This window comes from Austrofundulus limnaeus, unplaced genomic scaffold (assembly GCF_001266775.1).
Source record: "Austrofundulus limnaeus strain Quisiro unplaced genomic scaffold, Austrofundulus_limnaeus-1.0 Scaffold55, whole genome shotgun sequence".
Taxonomy (NCBI): domain Eukaryota; kingdom Metazoa; phylum Chordata; class Actinopteri; order Cyprinodontiformes; family Rivulidae; genus Austrofundulus; species Austrofundulus limnaeus.
In genome coordinates this window covers 1,096,334-1,103,337 of record NW_013952457.1, presented here as the reverse complement: position 1 = coordinate 1,103,337, position 7,004 = coordinate 1,096,334, and positions in this window count along the sequence as shown.

Here is a 7,004-nt window from a genome sequence, read left to right as displayed (position 1 = left end):
TGGATTGTACCATCACACCAGTGATCATTGAGATGTTTGTACTTAGCTTCACTCATAGGTCTGCAACTTGAACAAGCTAGCTAACTTCATGAAGAAAATACTCACCAAATGACTTATCTGCCTGACCCGCTCTCCTGTTATCGAATATCGGGGTTCATCCTCCCCTTCAGAACTTCAAAATGTTAATATTATCATTAAAACATTCTCATGATCACCTGTAACTCATTTATTTTAAAGCAAAGACCACCTTCAGCCTACCTCAACATGACCTGCAATATTCACTTGTACATGCTGTAAACCAAAATTCAAACCCTTCCCTTCCCTTATAGAGCAGGCCTGTTAAACCCGTTTTCATAGGATCACATAAGCATCATGGTGGCCCTCAAAGGGCCAGTTGTAATTAACTTTGATGTCTCATGTTTAATTTAGACTAAACAGGAAACATCACATTTCATGTCCCGTTACTACGACTGAGCACCGCTAACAAACACTTACTCTACGTGGTATTTCGTGTATAGAAACAGTGTTTTAACACATCCTCTTATAAACACTGAAAAGTACTATGTGTACGACTGACTAAATGTGAAATAAATAATACAGAAATACTATCAAAAGTAAAAGTTTTACTCACTCATTGACAGTCCAGATGGAAGTCACGTGTGGGCCGCATTTKGCCCGCAGGCCTCGCATTTGACACGTGTGCTATAGAACCTATTTACTGCAATATTATGACACATGGTGAAATGTTTCTTTGCTTACTCAGAATGTGCATTCTATCATTTTAAATGTAGTCATTTAATATTAGAAGAATTATTTTCAGTTTTGGGGGAAAAACTTAAAAACTCACTGAAAATGTGGAGATGAACTTGTTCTACATGCAGGCACAATTAAAGCTTTGCATGAGATGAATGGCACCACAGAAAGGTAAACCTCCCCTGATCTTTACCCTGCATAGAAACCAAAAATCTAAAAGCTTAGTCACTGAACGCTCTGACACTTATGCAACACTTCTTTTCACTATTTTATAGTCATATAAATTTGGCCCCACCCCAACAGAGCACACACACGGACATACTGCTGAAGATAAACATGCATCGCCCATCAGTTCAGGATAATCCTCTGTGGTTTTAGTGACATGTGACATCGATAGTCAAGTAAAAAAAAAGGTCATTGCTTTATTTTCCCAAGACAGAACATGATGGATGAATCATAGTTCAAGTTAATATTCAAATAGCTTTCTCTGCACTGGCTATGCTGACCATGAGACGATAAATTAAAATGTGTTACGCTGCTTTGCGTCTTGAATACTTAAAAAGCAAAACAAATCTTATTAGTACATTTTTACACACACCATTTCCTGACAGTGTCCCAAATTTCACAGTGTTACTAGTTATTTTGAAAGTTAACGTACATGTGCAACATAAAGCTCCCAAATAACACAAAAAACATGTAAGCATACTTTACAGCTTTACTGTGTACTTCCTAYTGTACTTTTCTTGTGTACTTTTGTTGCAAACATTCTCACAGAAGAACAAAAACAACCTTCCAGCTGTGTTTTCTTCCTCGTCACGATGTGAGGCGAGACTAAATTTGGACTTCCATGACACTCGAGTGTTTTCCTGCATCCAKTCGGTTAAACAGCCTGACAGTTTCTGCTTGTCGAAGACTAAACAATGAAGAAAAAATTCCCAGGTACTGAATGTTCATCTTCCTGCTGTCTGTGAGTGGGTGTAGAGAATGATCACATCTAGCCATTGATTTTTATTTAAGTTTGTCCAAATCAAAATAAAAAATGGTGCATTTTAAAAGAAACCAAAACCATAAAAAACATGTACTTTAAAAGTAAATCTAAAAGGATAGCACCGCTAAACAGACAAAACAAGCTGATAATCTGTTAAATTTCCAGTCAACCATGGATGTCATGTGAAAAAAGTGACATTTTTCCTTGCTATGAGTGGCCGATGATGTAAAACAGCAGGACAATGAGGCCTTGGCTGACAATAACTGGAGTTATCCTTAAAAATCAGCGACTACACCCTCTGCGTTCCAGTTTTGCTGAAAGACTAGAAAACAGTTGCAGGAAGGACTATATCGAGATGGAGTTCCTTTTTTAAGTYGCAGTCTTATTGTTTCACCTCAGAACAGGAGAGACAGGCAGACACACTCTTTCCTCGCCTGACGCAAACAGGAGACCCGCAAGCGGAGAGGGACCTCAGGGTCAGACATTTTCAACATGTTCTCCTGATCTACCTGCTGCTGTGAGAACGCAGTTGGTTCTGGGCATGTTTGTACACTAAAACAAGCTGTGTTTTTTCCTGTTTTTCTGCAGGAATCACAGCTCTTTAACATGTTGGACAGCCATGAACAAGGTTCACAAAATCAAAAAATATATTTTTTTTTTAGAAAAAAAAAAAGACTCAACTGCTGGCAACAATTACTTGTGGAAGTCATAAACTGTAGCAAAAATGAGGCTTTACTTGATTTTATTATTTCYTWTAGGGTTCAGTCAAAAGATTTATGCTCTTGCTCGATCCGAAGACGTCAAACACTTTTTGTTGTAGTTAAAATCTAAGAAAAAGGCCAGAACCAACATGTTCTAAAAATCTTCGCAAAATATAGACATAAATTTTTACTCAAATGATAGTTCAAATCGTTTAAACTGTGGCTCTGGTCAACCAATATGAACAATCAATATCTTACCAGCTGTAGATTGCTTTATTTTAAAACTAGCTTTATGGCATATTTGCATTGTAAGGCCCAGTCTGACCTAGCCTGGGTTCAAACTCAGGTTCTGCCTATTTGCTGTTATGSCCCACTTCCTGCCTGATTTCTGGAACCCAGAGACCTTTTGGTTCTGTTCAGGCTGGGCTGCTGSGGCTAATTGTTGTTTCACACAGTCTGGAATTACACAAAGAGCAAAAAGAAGTACCACAAGCTCAATGTTGTCTTTAGTTGTGTCRCAAATAAAATTACATCATTTAAAGATTTGCAAGTTTTTGATATGATGATCCCAGCCCAATTTGAGCACTCTGCTCAAAACAAACAAAACCAAGGCTGGAATCGAATAAGGCCAAGCTGAGCTGGGCCTTACAATGCAAAAATGTCATTAAGTTTGGAGAAGATTTTATTTTCGAACAAATTGCTGAGCTAATAGCTAGTCTGAGCAGGACTAAGACCTAAGTGGGAAACTACTGTTTTAAAATAAATGCATTCGCTTAAAAAAACTTTACACTTTTGAATTTTCCAGTTATTTGCTGTGGGTTTTTACAAAAGCAAATAATGTCAGCATCAGCCAGCTGTTTCACTATTTTGTGCAACCTGGGTTATCCTTTGACTAATCCCATTATTTCTGCCGTAACAAACATGCAATACAAAATTTACAATAGTGTGAAATTTTATAACAATATTTGCATCACCCTCTATGATTTTTTTTTGTTTGAAGTTGTTTAAAAATGAACAATCCACTTTAGTTTTGGGTGTTGTTTATATTAGCTCATCTGTCCAACCAGATTACTCCAAACTAAGAACATTCAAAAAGCTAACTACAGCAGGTAAGATATTAATTGTTAATAACCTCAACCCCACTTCAAAAGATCAAAAAAAATTAGTTTAAAACAAATTACTGACCAAATTTCTGTTATCATAATGCTTTTGGGTCATCTCAACAGAACAGCATGGCTTCCTGCAAAATCACATTTTGGAAATACTTAAACATTTAATTAATGTTCAATTGACTTTACCCTTTTTTGTTAAGGCCGCTTTAATACAGTCAAACAAAGACCTGCTTTAAGTGACTGTTTATTAAGAAATAAATCAGCTTATGGTTAAAAATGAAAAGAAACATGACACCACTCTAATATAACTGACAGAATCAACTTTTAAAAAAGGTTTACATTGTACAATTGCACAGAGTTTAGTTCATTTTCCCACATTTTATGACAATATAAAATGCCTCAGATAAACACCAGAACATAATAAGTACTCAAACTAGTGCATTGTTGGTTTGATCTTTACATAAGTACAAACATTATCCTGTAGGCTTTTTGATTAAGTGTGTGCGTGAGAGGCTGGCTGCTCATCCTAAAACGTTTTCATATCCATGCTTCTCAGCAGAATCTGTCATTTTGCTCGGTGCAGCACAACACAATTTATCTTCCTCCCCTTTATTGACCGAAGATGAAAACACGATAATTGAACCAACAGAAACGAGGCCAGAGGTGCAGCCACATAATGTTTGAGTAATGAGATGAATATTCACCATGGTCACAGCACGGTAATGCCGCTTTTAGGAAAAATCAGCACTAAAGTTTATTTATTTTCTAAGTATTGAAGTTTTTTTACCATGTTGTTGAGACATTATCAGTGAGACCATCAAAGAATGACAGCCACACGGCCTTAGCTACAAACTGATTGCCTGATGCAGAAGAGGATTGACTTTTGACCTGTACGTGTGGTGCATTCATCACTGTGTGGTTATGAAAGGGAAAGCCACTGCTTAGTGGTCAGGAAAGCTTCACAGGAGCAGTATGTACAGGTTTGTTTGGTCATTGGAGTGTCTGAATCAATCAAAGGCATCCTCCTGCACTGTACCTCAACAATGACCTATTTATCAGCCACGGCTGAAACACAAAGCTGGACCATAATCTTCTTGCTTGTGTCTGTGTGTGTTTGAATCTGTTAGTAAAATATCTCATGAACCACTAAAAAGATCTTAATCAAACTTTCACAAAGTACTCATTAGGTGCACGTCTACAACTAATTAGCTTCTGGATTCAGTTCAGTTCAAGGTGAGCCAACACACAAATGGCTATCTCAGTCAGCTTTACAGTTAAGCTAGTTTGTTGTGGTAGCACWCTGAATGGAACATCTCACACTATCTCATCAAATTGTGTTGTTTTCAAGGGTTGTCTAAATATGCTAAATAAAAAAAGAAGATCTTATTTGAAAACTGTAACATATAAGGCACAAGGCGAAATGCATTCCTCCAAGGAATGCTCAACTTTTACTTTTATAGATGTGAAAACTRTTGTTTGACTCGACTGCTGACAGTGGAAATACAAAATGCTGATGTTCAGTAGGAAAGTGGAGCATCAAACAGGAAGTAAGTCAGTAAATAAATTATAACACCTTTCACCGGCACAAGCAACACAAAATGCTTCATAGCAAAATGGGTAAAAACAATAAAAAATAGAACAAAAATAATTAAAAACATTTTTAAAGAAATACAGCACCAAACTTTGACTGAAAATGTCTTTAGCTGTTTCTTAAAAGAGTCTGTGGAGCGGGAGAGTGTTCCAGACCGTCGGGGCCTCCACTTAAAATGCTTGGTTTCTGGCCTTAAAGTGTCCTAAAGGTTAAAATCAAAATTTCAAAAAGAAGTGACAGAAAGAAGAAGAATGTTTTGGATGCAGGCTTTTGTCATCCTCTTTTAGAGAAACATGTAATTCTGGGATACCGCTCAATGTTTTATCATTTACAAAGAGACTCTTTAAGACTATAAACAAATATACATATGTAAAATCATGCTTCTTTTATTCCCCTCCTGCTGCAGTGATCAGCCACAAACAAAGACACTGCCCTATTTATTATTGCTATTACTTTTAATGCGGCTCATTTATTGCTGTGAACTGCTGCACACACGTGCTTTAGTGCAATAAATCTCATGACCAGCTGACCACAACTCATCAGGAAAAACAGCCTCCTTCGCTTCCCCACCTGTGAGTCACAGTGAACGCACCAGGAGGGGTTAAATTGTATCCATGAGCGGCTGAGGATGTGAAGTTGGGCCGAGCAGGAAACAGGGAGAGCAGTTTCCTGTTTTGTAATAATAAAAAAGAAGGCTGTTGTGGAGCAAATCAAACAGACAGATGGGCGTGCAGAGAAACAAGGCTGGCTTATCAATAGATGTTATTCCACRCTTCAAATATTTTTACTTCAGTCAGGAATAAAAAAATAATCCCAGCCAACTCAGATGTGAAATTGTTTTGTTGTAAACAATAATAAATGTTTATATTGTGCTACACTTGACTAATTAGTATGTTTTATAAGTTGTTAATATTACATGTCAGGCTTTTTAATTTACATAGAAGAGAACCAGAGTTTAATGTTTTCACAATTGAATGAGCTTTTATTTTCTTCTTACAACCCCTCAACCCCCATGAATTTTACATGTGGAAATCATGTTTTCACATGTAAAAACATTAAAATTAAATTAGGCCTCGTCCAAACAAAAAGTATGTAATGAGAACCACTCTCAGCTACAACCACACCAAATGTTTGTGTAAGATGTGCACAGTTGACTGAGTTCTTACTGAGTTATTTTTGTTTAGGTTAAGTTTGATAAACTGTGGTGGCCACGTTGAATCATGTTGAATCCAAAAGTTAATCAGTTGTGTAGGTTCATGCAGCGACTACTTTCTGAGAATTTCATTGAATTATGTTCAGTGGTTCTTGATAAATTTTGCTAACAGACAGACCAACACAGACACTCAGTCAGACACAACCATTACATTAGATTACCACCCGCCTTTTGTTATTATTATTTTAAACATGCCTCCATTTGGATTTGGAACAAAGACACATGAACTCCACAAGTGGAAAAGTCAATTAAGTAACCAAGTTATAAAATACAAGACTTAAACATGTTTTTTTTTTTTATCATGACGTGGTCACATGATTTGTCCACATGTGAAGACAAAAAACACGATAAAATCCTGTTTGTTAGTATTTCCAGTAAAATATCTTAAACTGTTAAGTTTGGACTAAAATTGGTAGTTTCATTTGCTGTGTTGTGGATTAAAAATATTATTCTGGCTGTGTTAATCTGACTCGTTTTACTAGATTATCACAGATTATTGGTCAGTTTCACTGGGAGCACGTGTTGAATCATCATTTTGCTTACAGGAGGATGTGCGTGTTTTCTGCACTTGCCTGGACCTGCAGCAGCTGCGGACGGATGCCGGTGTGTGTGTGTGTGTGTGTGTGTGTGTGTGTGTGTGTGTGTG